This window comes from Haliotis cracherodii, unplaced genomic scaffold (genome assembly GCF_022045235.1).
Source record: "Haliotis cracherodii isolate W230 unplaced genomic scaffold, xgHalCrac1.p SCAF_6, whole genome shotgun sequence".
NCBI classification, from domain to species: domain Eukaryota; kingdom Metazoa; phylum Mollusca; class Gastropoda; order Lepetellida; family Haliotidae; genus Haliotis; species Haliotis cracherodii.
The window spans coordinates 3878984-3899946 of record NW_027266319.1 but is presented as its reverse complement, the minus strand read 5'-3'; the positions used below and the strand labels follow the sequence as shown (position 1 = coordinate 3899946).

General features: G+C 42.2%; 1 protein-coding gene across 1 annotated transcript in view; it reads right to left on the bottom strand.

The window, feature by feature from the left end:
• The window catches only part of LOC139445054 (protein Wnt-2b-like), a 71394-nt gene extending 51947 nt beyond the window's left edge, over positions 1-19447 (bottom strand). Inside the window, exon 1 of the mRNA XM_071226123.1 lies at positions 19378-19447. The gene's annotated coding sequence lies outside the window, so the exon portion shown is untranslated. The remainder of the gene's footprint in view (positions 1-19377) is intronic.
• Between the last annotated feature and the right edge of the window lie 1516 nt (positions 19448-20963).

Sequence of the window (20963 nt, the reverse complement as noted above, 5' to 3'; positions counted from 1 at the left end):
CTAGACAATCCAGTGAGGGACCAGACAATCCAGTGATAGACCAGACAAACTAGTGACAAGAAAGTGCATTTACTGATTATGTTGAAACTAAAAACGTTATGCCTATTTGTAATTACGTGAGTAATCACACAATTTGCATGCAAAAAGTAAACGTTTTTTTGTACGACGGGGGATCTTGATCAGACAATCCAGTGATCATTTCTAGTGTTCCTTACTGATACGACTGGCATATTGCTTTAAGCCACACAAAGACCTAATCATTCATCACATTAAATGGGGATTGTTCTTATAGAGTTGCGCGTAGACGCTTGCTTATAATACACGAACGACTAATACAGACTGCTGTCTAGACAGAGCCAGTAATTAAGTGTCAAACGAATCCGATTTAAACATAACTGTTACGCTAATATCAAACAATAACAGCCAACAAGCTCATGTTTGTTTTGTTTGTTTGTTTTTGGTTTAACGCCGGAAACTGCGATACTCCAGCTATATGCGGCGGGCTGTTAATAATCGAGTCTGGACCAGACAATCCAAGGGTTGACATCAGGAGCATCGATCCCCGCAATTGGGATACGGTGATATGCAAGAACCAGGTCAGCGAGCCTGACCACCCAATCCCGTTAGTCGCCTCTTACGACAAGCATTGGTTGCTGAAGACCTATTCTAACCCCGAATCTTCACGGGACGAACATAGTTAAAGTTCACATTTACGAATAGCCTGTTTAAAAATTGCACTAGCGCTGGTTCGGTTAAAGGGGAACTGGGCTGAGGTAATTGACAGCCCCAGCAAATTTGATTAAAGTCTTTAAAAAACTACTTTCACAGTCAGCTGACTTACATGTTATCAACTTAGCAGTAGATTATTACCCTTATTACATAGGAACAATGTCTGAACATCAAACAAATCATTTATACCAGACATTAATTGATAATCTAGACCTGTAGAGGAAATGGAAACCGTATCGTTAGGCGACCGCCACCGTGGTGTAGTGGATTGAGCGTCTGCCCAGAGAGCGGAAGGTTCGGGTTTCGATCCCTTGCCGCATCATACCAAAAGACGTTAAAATATGGTACTTGTTGTTACCCTGCCTGGTGCTCGGCATCAAGGGGTAAAACAAGGACTGGTTCTTGGAGTCAGCAAACTGTGTTTAGTGGGGTATTCATGTTAAACTGCGGCATGGGGTCTCTGGGCTAGCACTATAAAACCGGCATTAGTCCAAACTATAACACACGCATGCTCGCACACGCCCGCCCGCACGCACAATCACACACGTGATGCGCGTCGCTTTATAAGTGCAATAATCTGTCACGCGACGTAAAACCTCATTTCACCACATCTCATCGGATCTTAAAGAAAAGGGCCCCTTTAAGGATAGCTAACTGGCCTGCTGTGAAGGCAACAAAGACAGCACATTATGACGCTACAAAAAGACTTACATTATTACAAGACGCACACGAAGGCTGAACCTATTGGCAACACTTCGCCACACCGTTCCATGCATTGATAGTGCTCGGACGAAATGGGCAACTCGAACATGTGCAGATTTTGTGCACATTTAACTGAATCGTTTGTAATCAATTATTTATATCATTATGTAATCCGACAAGCCAGTACGAGATCAACCGTCCCGGGGTCGTACGGCAAGGCATAAATATGGTGTTCTATGGTGACATAGAAAAAGACAGTACTGCGGAACGATATAGAATTTCGCATCGTGGCTGCTTTCTGGGTTACGTTTTGGCTCACCAAATGTCCAGGGACGATGGGCGGTGATAATTAAGACTGATTATTCTCTGGCGTTGACGTTTTAAATTTGATAACTTTATCTTTGCTTTTATAGCTAACACACCTTTATAGAGTGCGCCTGCCTTCAAGTACGAGAGGGGGCAAGGGTGGCCCAGTCGTCTAAGGCGTCGCGATTCGCAGTGCAGAGTTGCGTTCCTTGGGTACGCCAGAAACCTATGATTGTGGGTTCGATCCCGGTTCGCCTCGATTATGTTTCTAGGTTTGTCAGCACCATACCCGTGCTCGTGGGTTTCACCGAAGTGGTAAACGTCTGAGACCTGCATCACTTTGGGCTTTCCTCCCACATCAAGCTGACAAGCCGTGATATACCCGAAATACTGTTAAAAGCGGCGTTAAACCCAACTCACTCACTCACTCAAGTACGAGAAGGGACGGTGGAGTAGTACAGCTTTCGCTCGTCACGCCAAAGGCCCGGGTTTGATTCCCCACATGGGCACAATGTGTGAAGTCCATTTCTTGTGTCTCCCGTCGTAATATTTCTGGAATATTGCTAAAAGCGGCGTAAAACCATACTCACTCACTAACTCAAATACGAGTACATATATTTTAGATCGGGCAACAATATGTTACTGATCAAGTTGGAAACCGGACCGGTGAAGGTAAGTGTCTTGGGAAGTGAATCAATCATGTTGTGTCGTCAGATCACGAGTGAGTGAGTGAGTTTGGTTTTACGCAATATTCCAGCAATATCACGGCGGGGGACATCAGAAACGGGCTTCACACATTGTACCCATGTCGGGAATCGAACCCGGGTCTTCGGTGTGACGAGCGAACGCTTTAACCACTAGGCTACCCGACCGCCCCTGTTAGATCACGAAGCATCAATGTGGCTGAAGCATATGAAATGCGATGCAGATTGGTATCGGAACGTATTAGAAATGCTGTGTGTGGAGACAAGTTAATATCAAAAAGTCTATAGGGATCAGGGGGCACGGGTGGCCCGGTCGTCTATGGCGCCGCGATTCGCTGTGCAGAGTTGCGTCCCCTGGACACGCCAGAAACCTATGATTGTGGGTTCGAATCCCGGTTCACCCCGATTATGTTTCTAGGTTTGTCAGCACCACACCCGTGCTCGTGGGTTTCACCGAAGTGGTAAACGTCTGAGACCTGCATCACTTTGGGCTTTCCTCCCACATTAAGCTGACACGCCGTGATATAACTGGAATAATGTTAAAAGCGGCGTTAAACCCAACTCACTCACTCACTCACTATAGGGATCAGCACAGGGATACGGTTCCAGCAGCTTGTACTGTGTCCCTTTTAATAGTTTTATTGTGGAAGATTACGATTATGAATATATACTTAACTCAATGACATATTTCAGTATCGATTTCTGGTAAAACACAAACACACAATTTCAATACAAGCACCAATAGGAATGTGCCTCTATCAACACAGGTACAGTTTTACTGCCTTAAGACAAATCTCTGGTTTGATTGCAGTGTTTTGTAAACACAAATTTGTTTGTTTGTTTGTTTGTTGTTTAAACCGCACTCGGCAATATTCCAGATGTATGACGGCGGTCTGTTCATCATCGAGTCTGGATCAGTGATTGACATCATGAGCATCGATCTACGCAATTGGATACGAAGACATGCATCATTCAAGTCAGCGAGCCTTACCACCCGATCCCGTCAGCCGCCTCTTACGACAAACATAGTCGGCCCTTACAACAAGCATGGGTTGCAGAAGACCTCTTCTTACCCGCATCTTCACGGGTTCTGAACACGATTGAAATGTATTGTAACTGAAGATCATTACAATTTAGGAGATAAAACCGTGTTTTGAAATTTGAGGTAATCTAACTGTAGATTAGATACCTCTTACTTCACACTGGAACCGAACGCTACCATGACGACAGGAGCGCTTTGAAAACATTCTTACAAATGGGCCAATAACCATTCTTCAGAGTCATGATAAAATACAGTTCATTGACTCAACTTCTATATATATTATATTCCCTTTAATGAACCATGTATGGTACCTGTTATCGGCTCTTTTTGCAGTAATTAAGGACAAAATGACGAATTTACATACCTAGCAGTAGTTGAACATGTTGCACCAATATTAGGAATAGAGCGCGATATTTACAGTGTGACGGGCGAACGCCTTCACCCCTTGCTAATTTGCTATCGCCTTCTGATGGATCTATGAAGTGAATAACTGGCTGATGTTAAATACAATTAATGATATGGTGTAGTGATGGGTTTAATCTCTTCGTGAAGATGGAACTTTACAGCAAATATATACTGTTGTATGAAGGTATTTATCTTCATAGAGTTATGAGTGAGTGAGTGAGATGGGTTTAACGCCGCTTTTAACAGTAGTACAGTTATATCACTTCGTGTCAGCCTAATGTGAGGGGAAAGCCCACGACCACGAGCATGGTGCTGACAAACCTAGAAACATAATAGGGGCGAAACGGGTTTCGAGCCCACAATAATAGGTTTCTGGCGTGCCCAAGGGACGCAACTCTGCACAGCGAATCACGGCGCCTTAGACGACTGGGCCACCCGTGCGACCCTCATTACGTTCTGACATATGAGTGAGTTTGGGATAACACATGATCTCAGTTGCGCTGCAGCATTAGCTTGGTCTGGGAGGAGTGGGCGAGTGAATGTTGCTTTACGCCGCTTCAGAAATCAACATCTTTTCGTGGCGATTGATAAGGGAGCAAGGCTGAAGTGTCACAGGTCCGAGATCATTGCCACTTTGGTGAAATCCACGAGCACGGGTATGATGCTGACAAACCTTGGATCATAATAAAGGAAAATCTTGGATATGCACCCATCCTCATCGGATCCTGGTGCGACTAAGGGACGCTACTCGGTTAATTGATTTTTTAAAAACTGAATTACCTCTTTTGTGTCTATGAAAAAAAAAGTTTAAAAATGTGAAACGGATACTCTAACAGTTTCATTTATTCGAGTATACATTCAGGTTTTTAACAAATCTGGCTGAATCATATATCACCTGTAATCAAATATTAACATCATTATGTAACCTGACAAGCCTGAGTGAAGATGACTACAGCAGACAGACCAGCCACAGGTATTTGGTGCAGGATGCACAAAGAGGTTAAACTAGGGTCAGCTTAAACATGATCACTAATCAGCTTTTATCATATAAATAGTAGATCATTATTCATAAGACAAATACTTTTGTTACAATTATGCTTAGGAGACGCATTAAACATTGAGTATTGACTATTGAAATAGTGCATAATACATATGGTTTTTATGTCACGTTTACCAAGACGTGGTGCTCTCTTGCTTGTTCATAAATAATGTATTGTTTGTTTGCTGTATAACGCCGCACTCAGCAATATTCCAGCAACATGGCCCATGTCTGGACAGTGTGTGTGTGCATGTATCTGTGTGTGTGTGCGCGCGTGCGTGCGTGCGTGTGTGTGTATGTATCTGTGTGTGTGTGTGTGCATGTATCTCTCTCTCACTGTGTGTGTGTATGTGTGTGTTTGTGTGTGCATGTATCTGTGTGTGTGTGTGCATGTATCTCTCTCTCTCTCACTGTGTGTGTGTGTGCATGTATCTCTCTCTCTCTCACTGTGTGTGTGTGTGTGCATGTATCTCTCTCTCTCTCTCTGTGCGTGTGCGTGTGCGCGCGCGTGTGTGTGTGTGTGTGTGTGTGCGTGTGCGTGCGTGCGTGGGTGGTGAAACCCGTTCGATCACCCGGTCGGTACCGATCACATAAAATGCGTCCGGAAATGTAAACTTAACGAATAATGTGTACGTAGTTTATGTCGCTATTCAAGAACTGCATTTCATAATTTTATAGTAACGGATACAGCATCGATTGGAGTAAAGAGGATCTCCTAATATCCTTTCATAATCAAGATCGCGGTAACTCTTGAGACAGTAAAGATGTTGCGCAGCTTTTCCATAATAAAGGCTGTTGTATCTCATGAAATAATTATGACGTGCTACAGCTGTTTCATATTTAAGGCTAGAGTTTCTCAAAAGCAATATGGATCGTAAAACCAATTTTAATGACAAAGACTGTTGAATCTCATGGAATATTAAGGCCTGTATAACAACATACATAAAACATCTTTTACTATGAAATATTTCTAAGGATTGTCAAAACATCATTCTCGAGAATGTAAGGATTCTAATCTTGTTTAGTTGGTGTATGAGCTAATAGCTTAGTCGCCGGTTCCCCTTTGTAGTTTAGGCTTATATAAAATAGAACATTGAATAACAAAATATTTTACAATTTAAATAAGGCCTTTATGCAAATAAAAGCGTCCAAACTTTTTCAATAATGATACGAGTGAGTGAGTGAGTGAGTATGGTTTTACGCCGCTTTTAGCAATATTCCAGCAATATCACAGCGGGGGACACCAGAAATGGGCTTCACACATTGTACACATGTCGGGAACCGACCCCGGGTCTTCGGCGTGACGAGCGAAGGCTTTAACCACCAGGCTACCCGACCGCCCCCATAATGATACGAAATATCTGCTAAAAGATGTGTTCATTGTACGATTCCGACTAGATCGTAAGCATGTGTTTATGAATCACTCTCAAATAGTGATGACACCAGGTGTTCGCGAAAGGTGAGCGTATCGTGTCACACATGCTTGACATGTTTTTACATTTTGGCCCTTAACGTTTTCAGGATTGTTTCCAAATCCGGAACCGAGCAATGGTTGAGTGCGTTATATCTTACACAGGAAAGTGGCTCAGATCCTAAACAGGTTAGGCTGTATTGTGTTAAAACTCTCTAAGCGCTAAGGTGATCGTAACTCACATACCATAACATAGACTTACGACAGCCGTAGTGCTAAGGTTATTTTGTACAGCAGCACACTGTACCTGTTTAGGCAAAAACAAAACGCTTTTATATTATGTATTATATTAAATTACATATTCCAGACAAGGAACGTTCTTCGGATAATGTTTTCAACGTAAATATGTTTAGCGTGTTGACACGTTGTTTGAATGGTGCATAAAAGGCATAGTTATCATATAGTTGGTTTGTTTGTTTTACGCCGCACTCAGCAATATTCCAGCTATATGACGACGGTCTGTAAATCACCGAGTCAGGACCAGACAATCCAGTGATTGTTATCATGAGCATCGATCCACGCAATTGGGATCGATGACATGCATCAACCAAGTCAGCTAGCCTGACCACCCGATCCCGTTAGGCGCCTCTTACGACAAGCATAGTCGCCTTTTAAGGCAAGCATGGGTTTCTTCCTGATGATCTATTCTACCCCGGATCTTCACGGGTCTGTTATATGGAGAGAGTCTGGTGCGACCATTAAAAATACCTCGGTTAATACAGGTGCGTGTAGGATGACACTGATACTTGTTAAACGTCGTTATAAACCTGAACCTCATAAACTCAATATATGCAAATATATGTGAAGTTGAAAAAAAAATGTGTTTCGAAATAAGGAGTGAGTGAGTGAGTTTCACGCCGCTTTCAATAGTATTCGAGTTATATCACGGTGTATCAGCTTAATGTGGATGTATAGTTCGAAGTGATGCAGGTCTTAGACGTTTACTACTTTGGTGAAAATAAAACGACAAAACTCTTTCCATATCCAATAGAAATCTAGAAAGCAGAGTCGATAGTACGATTCTGACTATATCATGAGGAGGTGTTTATGAATCATTATCAAATAGTGATGATACCAGGTGTTCCACCGGTGCACCCGTCACAAACACATACAAAGGCATGTCAATTATTCACCTATAAAACACGGGAACAAATGGTACAAGTCAAAATAGGGAACCCACGAGGGCGGGTATGGTGCTGACAGGCTTCCAAACATAACTGGTGCGCCCTGTCGAAATATGGGTACCACCCAGAACTTAGAATGAAGGAGTTTCGCCGTGTTCCGAGAGAGCATGTCACCGAGAGTCAAAGTGACAGACGAAGAGATCAGAAAATAACAGCAACGAGAGGGCAATAAGTGGGTTTTTTAAATTAGTTATGTAAACGTATTTAAGTTTGTTTTGTCCAAATCAATACAGATAAATACACGTTCAAAACTTCACAATATATTTCATATTAAGCCGATAGTTAAAGTTGGTATATTTAAATGAAAATATCGGACATGTCCTTTTCAAGGACAAATCAATGGTGTCTCATGACGTAAATATTGGACAAGGTCACATCACGGTCATTGGTAACTTTGAAGTTTGTCATTAAAATATATTGTATGTGAATGACAGTTTTTCTTTTTTAAAGAGTAAGGATTGTAAACGATAAAGACATAATATAGGATATCAGATTGATGAAATAACGAGACAGTATGGTATCCCATGAAATAACAAGGGCTCAATACTACATGGTGAAATAAATAGTGAACACTCACTCCACCATAGCTATATACGACGGGTCGAACCTTGTTGTGTGTCGAACTCGAGGGGACATGAATTTTATGCTTAATTTGGATACTTGGGACTCCATATTGAGTTCGAGACAACCGGCGATGCGATGAGGTTCGACTATATTTGTAAATGATAAGCATTCTCCAAATCATACTATGTAAGATTTTCACATTAATTTAGTTCATATGTTTCATATCGGACGTGGAGTAGCCTAGTGCTTAAAGCGTTCGCGCGTCACACCAAAGACCCGGGTTCGCTTCTCAACACCATTTCTGGTGTCCCCAGACGTAATATTGCTGGAATATTGTTACAAGTGGCTTAAAACCATACCACTCACGCACTCACTCATATTCATATTAAATAATCCACGTCAGTTTTGTTCCCCCGACAGAGCCCACTGATTTACTTCTATGGTTATATTAGACTAAAGGAGTTTCAATTTTTCCAGTGCGTCTAACAGGAGCTTTAAGGAAATTCTTTGCCCTAAAGAGGTGAGGTGAAATTGGGTTTAACGTCGCGTCCAAGATTATTGCACTTATATAGCGACGTGCATGCACGTGTGTGTGGCTGCTTGTACTAGACCGGACTGGTGCTGACTTATAGCGCAAGCACACTGGGATAACATGCTGCAGTTTAACATGAATACCCCACTCAGACACAGCATACTGACTCCGAGCCGACCAGTCCTTGTTTTAGCCCCTTAATGCCAAGCGCCAGACAGGGTCACAACAAGTACCATCTTTTAACGTCTTTTGGTATGACTTGGCCGGGGATCGAACCCCAGACCTCCCGCTGTTCGGGTGGACGTTCTACCGCTAGACCGAGGAGGCGGTCTTAATACATGCGTACATGCTGAGAGTTTATGGCGGCACTGCACACACACCTCACAAACTGAAGGCATCTTTCAAATGGTATTTCTGTTTCCAAGGTACAATATTATCAGCACATTCAAGAAATGCATCTTAGATCACGCCAAAATTATTAATAAACATGTTAATATTCAGTGAAACCTCGTTAATCCGACATGATTTTGCAAAGACATATCATTTCCAAGTAAAGTGACGGGCAAAAAAGAAAGCATACACTTGAAAATTGGATTTGACTAAATAATTGCAGATGTTATGGAATCGTTATCTGGTTGAACACAGACGCCGAAATTCTGTAACCTGAAGGTCAAAACCAATTGTGATACATCATCACCAAACATCCAGTTCTTGTTTGTAGCCCCAAGCAAACATCGGTGTATACTTTCTTTTGCCTGGGGCGGTGGGGTAAAGCGTTCGCTCGTCACGCCGATAACTCGGGTTCGAATCCCCACATGGGTACAATGTGTGAAGACCATTTACGATGCCCCCCGCCGTGATATTGCGGGAATATTGCTAAAAGCGGCGTAAAACAATACTCACTGACTCACTTTCTTTTGCGCGGCAGTTAATGTTAAGGTTCCTGGCTGAAGCGCCCGGAAATTGAAGTTTCCAGACAAACGAAGTGTCGCGGGTTGAAGAAAAGCATATCGCATTTCTTGATTTTTGTTTTGAGATCACTTAATACTGAAATGCATGTCACAGACAGGTCTATAAAGAGTGAGTGAGTATGGTTTTACGCCACTTTTCTAGCAATATTCCAGCAATATCACGCCGGGGAACGCCAGAAATGGGCTTCACACATTGTACCCAGATGGGGAATTGAACCTGGGTCTTCGGCGTGACGAGCGAACGCTTTAAGCACTAGGCTTCCCCACCGCCCCTAGCCTAGGAAGGCGTTTACTTGTATCCAACTCGATAAAGCTGTTTGTGACAATGAGGGATTATATTTGACGAACGATTGGTATCAATGGGTGCTGCTTTCAGCAATATTCCATCAATAACGCCAACGGGGCGGTGGATGGGGTTGGATGGTCAACATTTTACCCATGGGGAAACAAACCTTACTCCAAGCCTTATGTCCATTTTGTGTATGTCAAGACGTTGGGATTAGTGTCCAGTGCACAACTGCGCGTTTTAACGGTAGTAACGGTATTAACGCATTTACGGGACAGTCGTATTTAACATGTTTTTGATGATTCAGAGTTATTTTTTTTATCAATGAATGTAACTGTTCCAAAAAACCGGGCGACAGGATAGCCTAGTGGTTAAAGCGTTCGCCAGTCACGTCGTTCGATTCCCCAAATGGTTACAATGTGTGAAGCCTATTCCTTGTGTCGCCGACGTGATATGTCTCGGGTATTGCTAAAAGCGGCGAAAAACTTGACTCACTCACTTATTCATTCTAAAAAAGAATAATACCCGTGATGATCCGTGTTAGAATAGGTCTTCAGCAACCCATGCTTGCCGTAAAAGGCGACTAACGGGATCAGGTGGTCAGGCTCGCTGACTTGGTTGATGCATGTCATCGTATCCCAATTGCGTAGATCGATGTTGGTGATATCAATCACTGGATTGTCTAGTCCAGACTCGATCATTTACAGACCGCCGTCATACAGCTGGAATACTGCTGAGTGCGGCGTTAAAGAACAAATAAACAATAAAAACGAATACATAATATAAATAAAGGTAGATGAATCTGTTAAATATCTATCAGTACGCTATGACGTTCTTTTCCTCAATAGGAACAAGGAAATGGCACCAACGAGTTGCCATGGTCACCCATCACAAATGGCGGCTGATCAAGGAGGTACAGTTTGAAGTGCATGGATATTTTAAGACTACTTCGAACAATTTCAAACATCCCCTCACATCCCCTCAATGGCACTCAAGCCATTTTTCAAAGTTGGCGTCTTAACGCTACCCACGTTGCAGAATTCACATCCGCTAAAAGAAAGTTTGTTTTGAATAATAACGTTACACTTGAAGACAGGGGGATTTCGATCTTCATAACGAAGACAAATGATCGTTATGCACCAAAACACATTGAACATATGTCCACATGTCCGCATTTAACCATGCCCAAGGTGCCTTATGGAGGGATGTACTCCCTTCAAACAAGGCATATCGAATAGAATGGCTCCAGACATGGATGATGTACGTCCTGTCCAGGGAGTCTACATGCATGCAATGAAAAAGAACATATAAGAGACATGAATAGATGGAGTTAGGGGAAAAACGACAGGTAAATTGACCCTATCTCTGACTGTGTCAGTATCGTGTTCTGACAGGCGGTCCCTCGAGCACCGGGGGGCTTGCAGACAATGTCTTTTAGTATTGTGTGAAGATCATTCAGATAGCGAGGGAGATATCATTGTGTCAAGAGTTGACAGCAGGGAGATATCATTGTGTCAAGAGTTGAAATGATGGACAAAATCAACGTGTCAATATATGACAAGATGCATGAAAAAATTCTATATTTTATGCATCATTTAAGAAAGGATTATTTTGAAATATAATTTTTATTTGGGCTGATTATTGATGATTGAGTCGTTATTACCTGTGAAGTAATAATGGAAATATAAATCTTGAAAAAGTACTTAACCACCAACCCTTTAGTTGTCAAAAGTTGTTGGATCAGGGTTGCAACAGTCAAGGCCTCATTAAGCCATTCAAAACGTTTTATGATAGATATATGTGGAGGACGTTTCCAAATATGACCCACTAGTGACAAATATGATGTCCGATGCAATTCCCTATTTCGACTAGTACTGTATGTTGGCGTGTTTTTAAAGGTGAAAGACTGACTTGCCTTTGCAAGTGTTTGTGACGGGTGCCACCGATGGGGCAGGATAAGCTCACCTTTTCGCGTACACCTCTTATCACTAAGTGATTGTGATTCATAAATACATGATCATAGTATAGTCGGAATCGTACAGTGACCTTTTAGTGTAGATATCTTATGATTATGAAATAAAATCGCATTTATGTAGTTTCATATGTCCAGAACTACCATGTAGCTTTAGGAAACATCTCCACGTGACATTGATCTAATTTTGATAAACCACCGATGCCAACAGAACGTTGGTACAAGAACACTGTTTGTTTCTCCAGATGGTTGCAAGGACGGAATCATGTCATATGACACACGAAGCGGTGGAAGCAGATGAGACCCATGAAGACCTGGCCTAGAATAGGTCTTCAGCAGCCCGTGCTTGCCGTAAAAGGCGACTATGCTCGTTGTAAGAGGTGACTAACGGGGTAGGGTGGTCAGACTCGCTGACTTGGTTGATGCATGTCATCGTATCCAAATTGCGTTGATCGATGTTAACGATGTCAATCACTGTATTGTCTGGCCCAGACAGACCGCCGTCATATAGCTGGAATGTTGCTGAGTGCGGCGTTAAACAACAAACAAAGGAAAAGAAAGGAAGCAGATAAAGGGTTATCAAATATCTACGATTACCCTTTCCACGAACACCTGGTGTCCTCACCGATTGTCAGTGATCCATTCAAATATTTTTGACCGCTATTTTGCCTTTTACTCCCAATGGAACCTGGTTGGTGGAATTAGTCCCATGTAGGCGACTAAGTTGCTTTAAATGCCTGTGCTTTAAAGAATCGGCTAATTTGAATTGATTGGAGGCTTTGTGACCCGGCTAATTGTGTGGTCGACGGCGTGGATCGTTGTTCGTGCTTTCAGTGACTGGTTTGCCTGATCCAGGCTAGATACTAAGATAAAGCTGGAACAGCGTTGACGGCAGCGTAAAACAACATTCACTCAAATCTCACATAGTCTCCAAATGGACGAATTTGTGAACATTTGAAAATGTTATTACGGCGCATAATTGTACAACAATGAAGACATCAATTCTACGCGAAAGAGGTGAGTTCGCTGACTTTGATACATATTTTATATATGAACTAATTTATTTACCCTTGTACATGAGATATATGACCTACATATGATAATGGCCTTGACCTTGAACTTTGACTTTTGTCAACCCGCCATCCGCCATGTTAAGCTTCTCGTGCTTGGCAACAACAGGCATAGGTTTACACGGACATTTTGCTTCCACATAAACACCCGGTTTTCCATCACCCTCGATCGTCTTGTGTGTATAACATGTGCATTCACATGTTACCTGAAGACTGGAAAGATGGTTGGTCAACCTCGCGTACAACGAGGATGGAAAAGGCATCGGTTATGACCTGATCAATGGTACTACTTATTATTTAATTTACTATTATTATTATTATTATTATTATTATTATTAATAGTAGTAGTAGTAGTAGTAGTAGTAGTAGTAGTATTGTCCACAAGGATACATACTTCTCATATCAGAAACTGAATTAAAAGGTTCCAGAGACCGGAAAAGAGTGGATGAAGGTCAATGCTGAAGGGAAGGTCAAATATTTGCCACGTCAGCACGTCATGAATCACTGAGTGGGTGATGAATTTACGTCTGCCTACGACTGGAGTAAAACCGAGAAGTGATGCATGTCTTAAACGTTTACAACTTTAATGAAACAAGCACGAGTATGGCGCTGACAAGACCTAGAAACAGAGTGAATGCAAGATTTGATCTGGACTTAGACAATTGGGTACTTATGTCCTCATGAGACAAAGACATTATCCAATGTCATGGAAATGCCATGGAGGAACTAGCGTATATTGGGGCACAAATACTCTTCTACAAGATATATAAAGCGAGCAACATGCGTGTGGAACATATCCCCACAAGCAGGTAAACACGTTGCGGTATATGCTGCATAAATACAGGATGTGTCCGAAATAGGTTTCATATTGCACCTGTTTCAGTTTTAAACGTTATTCACAATATAGAGGGACGTTGGGGTAGCCTAGTGGTTAAAGCGTTAGATCCAGGGCCGATTTTCCACCCCACATGGGTACAATGTAAGGAGCCAATTTCTTGTATCGCCCGTCGTGATATTGGTGGAACATCTTTAAAACGGTGTAAAGTAAAACCATACTCACCCACTCACCATATAGACAATCTTGAACCCCCCCCCCCCCCCCCCCCAACCACCACCACCAACTCCCTCACCACCACTCACGCATAATAATTTTTAGATTGAATGATACATTTCAATCCACATTTAACCGACCAAAATAAGGGAACTAATTATATGATTGTAGCTATCATTGTTTGTACATATACAATAATGTGGCGTTGCATCTGAACGCAACATCTAATTACACAGACGCCAAAGTGTGTGCACCTTTATGGGAACTCACAAAACACAATCACTATCACAAATGCAGTTGAGCTGAGCACACGCTTAAAAATGACTCTCATACACTATCTCAATGAACATGGCAAATTGCGAATTCGACAGAGGGGGCGAAGTCAATATCCCAATGTGCCTGACTGTAGGGCAAAATCAAAAAGTATAATTTCCCGACTGTGGGATAACTACCGTCAAACGGGTGGGGTTTGAAATGGGACCTGGGCGAAGCATGGCCTAAAAAACGAACCTAGATCGCCTCGTTACATTAATTCCACTACGCCATGTATTCAAATCATGTTATCAATAGGTAATTCCATACAATAAAAGGAAGGCGAATTTCAACATCTACCGTCAAAACCCGCCTCTATGTAGCCTGCCAAAAAGCAAGGCGTCGTTGTAAAGGGTGTAACTCTAACAGCTTATCATAGGCGGCAAAGATGGGGGTGGGCTAGGCAACACCAGGGACGGACTGTGTGCCAAAAGCGTTACATCATGTTTACAGACGAATCAAGGTTTTTACCTCGGATACACAGATGACAGAAAACGTTGTTGGTGACGTAGCGGCGAGCGGTATGCCAGGGCAACAATTCTTGACCATGATCGGTATGGGGACGGTAGTGTTATGGTGTGGGGCGGTATAGCACATGACAGGCGAATTGATTTGGTTATTGTCAATGGATATGTCAACGCAATTGTGCGTCATGTCGTTGTTCCATTCGCTAGAATTATCGGCAGAATTTTTGAACTTTTGAACATTGTGCCCAGGTCGTAACCGATTACCTTCCATGAGAAGGCATACGGACATTGGACTGGCCCACTAAGTCCCCAGACATGTCCCCAATAGAGCATCTGTGGGATGTGCTCGGGTGGAGAGTGTACGCGAGGGACCCAGCACCGTCAACGTGGCCAATCTTCGGGTAAGCTCTTCGGATGGAATGGCGGACAATACCAAAGTCAACCATACGCAAGTTAATCGACAGTAAGCCATCAAGGTGTCGTGCATGTATCGCCCGAAATTAATTTTACAGACATATATCGTCATTACACCTTCTTTTAATTTCATCAGTTCCCTGATGTTTTGTCGGTAGTACATATAGATAAAATCATGAAATTAAACCACAACGTCAGTTATAAAGATCCCACCTGATTTTCAATATATGCTCATTAATCAAACCGCACACACAATATAATGTTTAGTCACATATGAAACTCATACAGTTATTAACAGACATAATCGTTATTTAAACTCCTGGAACAATCGTTCAACAAAAAAGTTCAAGAGCAGTTAAAAGTCGGTTGTATTTATCTCATCGAGAACGGCGTAAAAGTACATCATTCACTTTGTATTAAAGAAACGTGAAAATCCTGTTATATAACAATATCGTTTGGAGGAAATTCCCCACAAAACACAGGAGCCTCCTCCCAGCAATGTTTATGCATTTCTTTCGTCGATGGCGTTAAAATAAACACACTCGATTATAAAATCTTTTATTTTCCACATCTGTTTCTCCTAGCTAGCGTATCACGTGATTTAGCTTGCACCACCTTGGATCATTGGGCCTTGCAATTTAAACAATCCGGCTTGAAGTTTCCAAAACTAATTACTGAGGTGCGTAGCATCCACGAAAGCGTTGCCCCCCACCCCCCGGACGCGGACAGTAAGCGATATTTTTCAGTCTTCCGCAGCTTTCGCGTGTAATTACGCCTCTGATATTTAAGTAACCGTTAGGAAATGATGAACGACACCCTCTGAAGCCAGAGTGGGTTGTGCGCGCGCATTGACAGATGAATTACCCGGGGACTAAATATAGACTGGTTTTATTACGAAGTAAAGAAAGAATTGTTTCAGGGTTTTTTTAAACAAGGTAATAGCATTTATTTAAAGATGTTAATAAGACCATCTCGATTGCTCTAGAATTTATGGAGTCTTACCTGCGTTATTGATAAAGGAGGGTGTGATGTGGGTGGTGTATTCTGTTTGTGGTGGTGAAGGGGAAGGGGAAGGGGAGGGGGAGGGGGCAATAATGGGAGATGGAATGTCAATGGAATGCGATAAAAAGACGAAGCTAATACTGAGAAGTGGGATGGTCTGTGCTAAGGTAATTATGACTGATCAACCTCGAAAATGTCTTTCGCTGTTTGTGTGCATCTCTGGTCAAACGATTTGAACCTCAAATCTTTAACCTGGGGATGTTCTGATCGCGTCATGAGTGCGTGGACACTTTGGGTATTTTTTCTTCCTAGTGTCATGTGAATTAAGGACGAGTTAAAGGGCATTATATGGACGTAAATGTACCACTTCTGAAAACAATGCAAGAAACAAGGTGTCCTGTTCAGATGTCATATGTGACTTGTGTTATAACTACAAGGAAACTCATGTGTCATGTTTTGATGGCGTCACAGGTGGCCCAGTCGTCTAAGGCACAGTAATTCGCTGTGTAGTGTTGCGTCCGTTGCATGCCAGATTGTGGTTTCGAATCCCGGCTCGCCCGATTTTGTTTCTAGGTTTGTCTGCACCATACCCGTGTTCGTGGGTTTTACCAAAGTGGTAAACGTCTGGTACCTGCTGCACTTCGGGCTTTCCTTCCACATTAAGCTGACATGCCGTGATGTGACTGGGGAACTGTTCAAAGCAGTGTTAAACCCGACTCACTCCTGTTTAGATGTCATGTGTGACGTGTGTCATATCTGTATGTTAGATACTGTTGTCATGGTTTGATGTTTCGATTTAATAACACAACACCGGATATACCCACGGATTCCCATTATACACCTGTCACCTATTTGTCATGTGTAGCTTATGGGGTCAACATCCAGTGTGGAAGGGCTATCGGGAATTGAAATCTGTTTTGTCTAAATCTGCTTTGACCATACATTAGTTATTTCATCAGCTTGATGTCTGAAGAAAGCCCGAAGTGATGCAGTTTAGTGACAACCATGATCACGGTAATGGTGCCGACAAACCTAGAAGATTCGAACCCACGATCATAGGTTCCTGGAACACCTTAGCGACGTAAACTGTGCATAGACGACTGCGGCGCCTTAGACGAATATTGAGCCATCTGTGTTCCCCGGTCAAGAGTGAGTGAGTATGGTTTTACGCCGCTTATAGAATATTCCAGCAATATCACGTCGGGGGACACCAGAAATGGGCTTCATACATTGTACCCATGTGGGGAATCGAACCCGGGTCTTTGGCGTGACGAGCGAACGCTTTAACCACTGAGCTACTCCGTCGCCCCTCCCCGGTCAAGAATTGAGATAGAGAGAAGTATAGAGAAGTGTCTAAGGGTTTGAACTGGGTTAGGCATCATGCCAAGGCGTGCGAGATTTGAAGGAGTGGTATCGCTAGTGAATGTGCTCGTCGAGATATTGACGTACGGGAGAGTGAATGTGACGGGTGGCGTCCAGGGTCCAAAGGCGGGGTGTGAACTGATGTGGGTGGAGTAAAGTATTCACAGGTTGACGGATTCGTATCAAGAATTGGGTGTGGGCGGAGACAAATCTAGACACGTATGTCAAGCACTGAACTGCATGATCCTCAAGGTGGCGGGGGCAGATTGAGGCGGTTGGAATCAAAATAGGACTGGCATATCAAGACTTGGGAACTGAGGGATATTACCGTTACGTTGCTCCCGCCCATACTTGATACACCTATCTCATACCGCCCAACACAGGTATCCAAAACAGGTAACACGGAATTCATAAACACCCCTACCCCCCACGCACAGAGGCAGACACACATTAGACTCACACGCACACATATATGCTCTTTATACACAGCCACACATATGCACATTACACACACTGGACACACACACACACACACATGCACTTTACACACACATACACTAGACACACATCACACACACACACACACAGGCACACACTCACACAACGTGAAACCCGCTTAAACCGGACGGGAAATTGTCCGTATTAACAGATTATGCATACATCCAACGGGATGGGTCATTCTAAAGTGTAGATGTTCCAAGGAACAATCGCCCTGAAGATTCGCATTAACGAGAAACATGTTATTACGCAGGTTTAAAATCCCAATTTCCTCGCCTTGCAGGAGACCAGGATTGACACAAAGCACTACTACATGCGTGCAACACAGCGACTGATTGATGCTCCACGCGTGCATGTCTTATCTGTCATCAAGCGCAGAAAGGAAAATCATATTACTGATTCATTCTGATGAAGCGGAGTGTGATAACATGTTTACTCTTTTAAAATACCTTCTAAAAAGTATACATAACGTGATAGAATTACTCCATGTCCTTCGCAACATGTTAAAACATGTCTGGAATCTCCTGGTCTGAAGACGAAGCATTGTCGACAAGAAGCCATGTTATAACGTTAATGCACGTCACTGCATTGTGGGGTACTAGAATGGGCAAGTAATTGTATCAGTGTCTAGGGTTCTGAAAGCATTCAAGTATAGAAACTTACGTATCATCACAGGATAAAAAGAGAGACTAGAATACAAGGCTAATGCAAATATTCATTAACAGCTAATCAGCATATATACCGCTGTCCAAAACTACTTCAAAACCACATCGAACATAATACAAAGATCTCAACGATAAAAAAACAACATATTTATGAAGGTTACATTCTGTTTGCGATGTTTACAGTTCTGTAAGATGTGAATAAACAGAACAAGGAGTTTGTTGATTGTGTTATGGAACCCACTGAGGCCAACATCGGGAGGACATGTGTGCGACGTGGACATATGTCCTCAATATGCCGAGGACGCACGTGAGAGAAACGTGAGGACACAACATCCATGTTTACATTGCGCCATGAGAGCATATGCAAGATCCTATTGCAGCAAATATTGTTATATTAATGAGGTATGTGTAACATAAGACTGCAATCCTGCAAAAAGTAAGAAACGTATACTTTCCTTGAGTAATAAATACACATATGAGTAAACTTTAAAACCGTTAAACTAATATACAAGAAAAACGAACAAAACAGAGAAATGTATGGAAAAGCGTACAGTTACACCGCATTATAATACTTAAAAGAAGAAACGGTTGTACAGCAATATCATAATCAGTAATTAAGTCCAACTTACCAAATATGAGTAATTCATCATTAAAATCCCGGGATAAAGAACAACGTTAATCCCACGCCTTTCGCGAACGATGCTTAACATGAAAATGACCAGGATCGTATATTTCAAACTTTAAACTGCTGGAGTATATCTTCCGCTGAGCCTCTTGGAAACATGAAAATAAATAATGGCAAAAAACTAAGGTATAGGCTGTCAAGTTGTTCCTTTGATCGTAGATAGCAGGTCTAGGCGCCGCGCAAACATCAAAGCGAATCCCAGAGTGAAGATAACGGGCTATTAAGCTAACGCAGACACATCTGGTTTTAGGGTGCGTTTTTCTACCTGTGAAAATATACACATCAAATGCTAGGCGGCCATATACTGCCGGTTTATACGAATATATTGATATAATATCCTGACCAAATATGAAAAGAGGAATGGAAAGGTATGTGTTCTAAATATGTAGGACGCACAAATTGAATCATGTGAAAACATATTTGCTTGTAGGAAACCTTGAGTGTTTGTTGTAGCAGCTAATGCCTCAAGTGTCTACTGTGCACGCAATTCAACATAACCGATATGTACTTTTAATTTTTGTAAAGGTACCTGTTTATAGGAGATGTTTATTCCTATGACATTGTTAAATACAGTTTGTACCTTATAAAAATGATGTCAAGGGATAGTGCAATATGTTTAGTTTTCGGAAAATTCACACTGTTGGTTGTCTCGAATCCCGGATAGCTCGATCTGTTTTCAAGGAGTTCGACATAACGAGATTCGACTGTACTTTGGAAGTATAATACATATCTTACCAAATTGTAAAACAAATTTCATCTAGAATGGTCAGCTAAATAACATCTTGAAAATCAGCTTGCAAGTTTAAACCCTTATTATGTTATTATCAACAGATCAAACAAACGTTAATATCACCAATATTCACTTCCGATTTTATAAGACGACAAAAACGACGCCAACACATCTACAATTCAAAATAATAGGAATTCTGACTTTATCTCAAGAAGCACTAAGCACGACACCTTCACGAAGCAAACTTTGAAACGACTGAAAAAATACCTTAAAAAATGTATTCGTGTGAAGTGCGAGGTGACGCGTTCAGTTAAACATACCAGAAGAGCGAAGGAGTCTTTATTACAGCCAACGTTTGATGTAAGATACATAGACCCCGGCTGCTGATTGCGAATGTTTAGACGCACGCTTGATTATGTAAGTAAAACTTATTTCATATTGATTTTGTATCGTATGACAAGAGAGATCTGGTTTCCGATGTGTCTCTGTTATCAAAGGGCGTGCGCTGGCAGTAAGATGTTGCATCGTTAAGATCGCCAGATGGTATAGATGTAGTGGTCTTTGAACTGATCTCCCACATTGGGCGCGCATCACCAGGCTTCAGCGCTCCCTTCCTGTTGAAGAACGCTGTAGCTCTAAGGTGCTGCTGAGCTAACTCTGATCATCTATTTCCATCCTTCATGTTTTATTTCGGTCCTTACTAACCTATGGCATCGTCAGCATTGCTCTACACCTGAGACACTCTCCTTGGTTCCGTAAGGGCTGAAGTTGTCTTGAAGTTGGTAAACGAGAGAAACTTT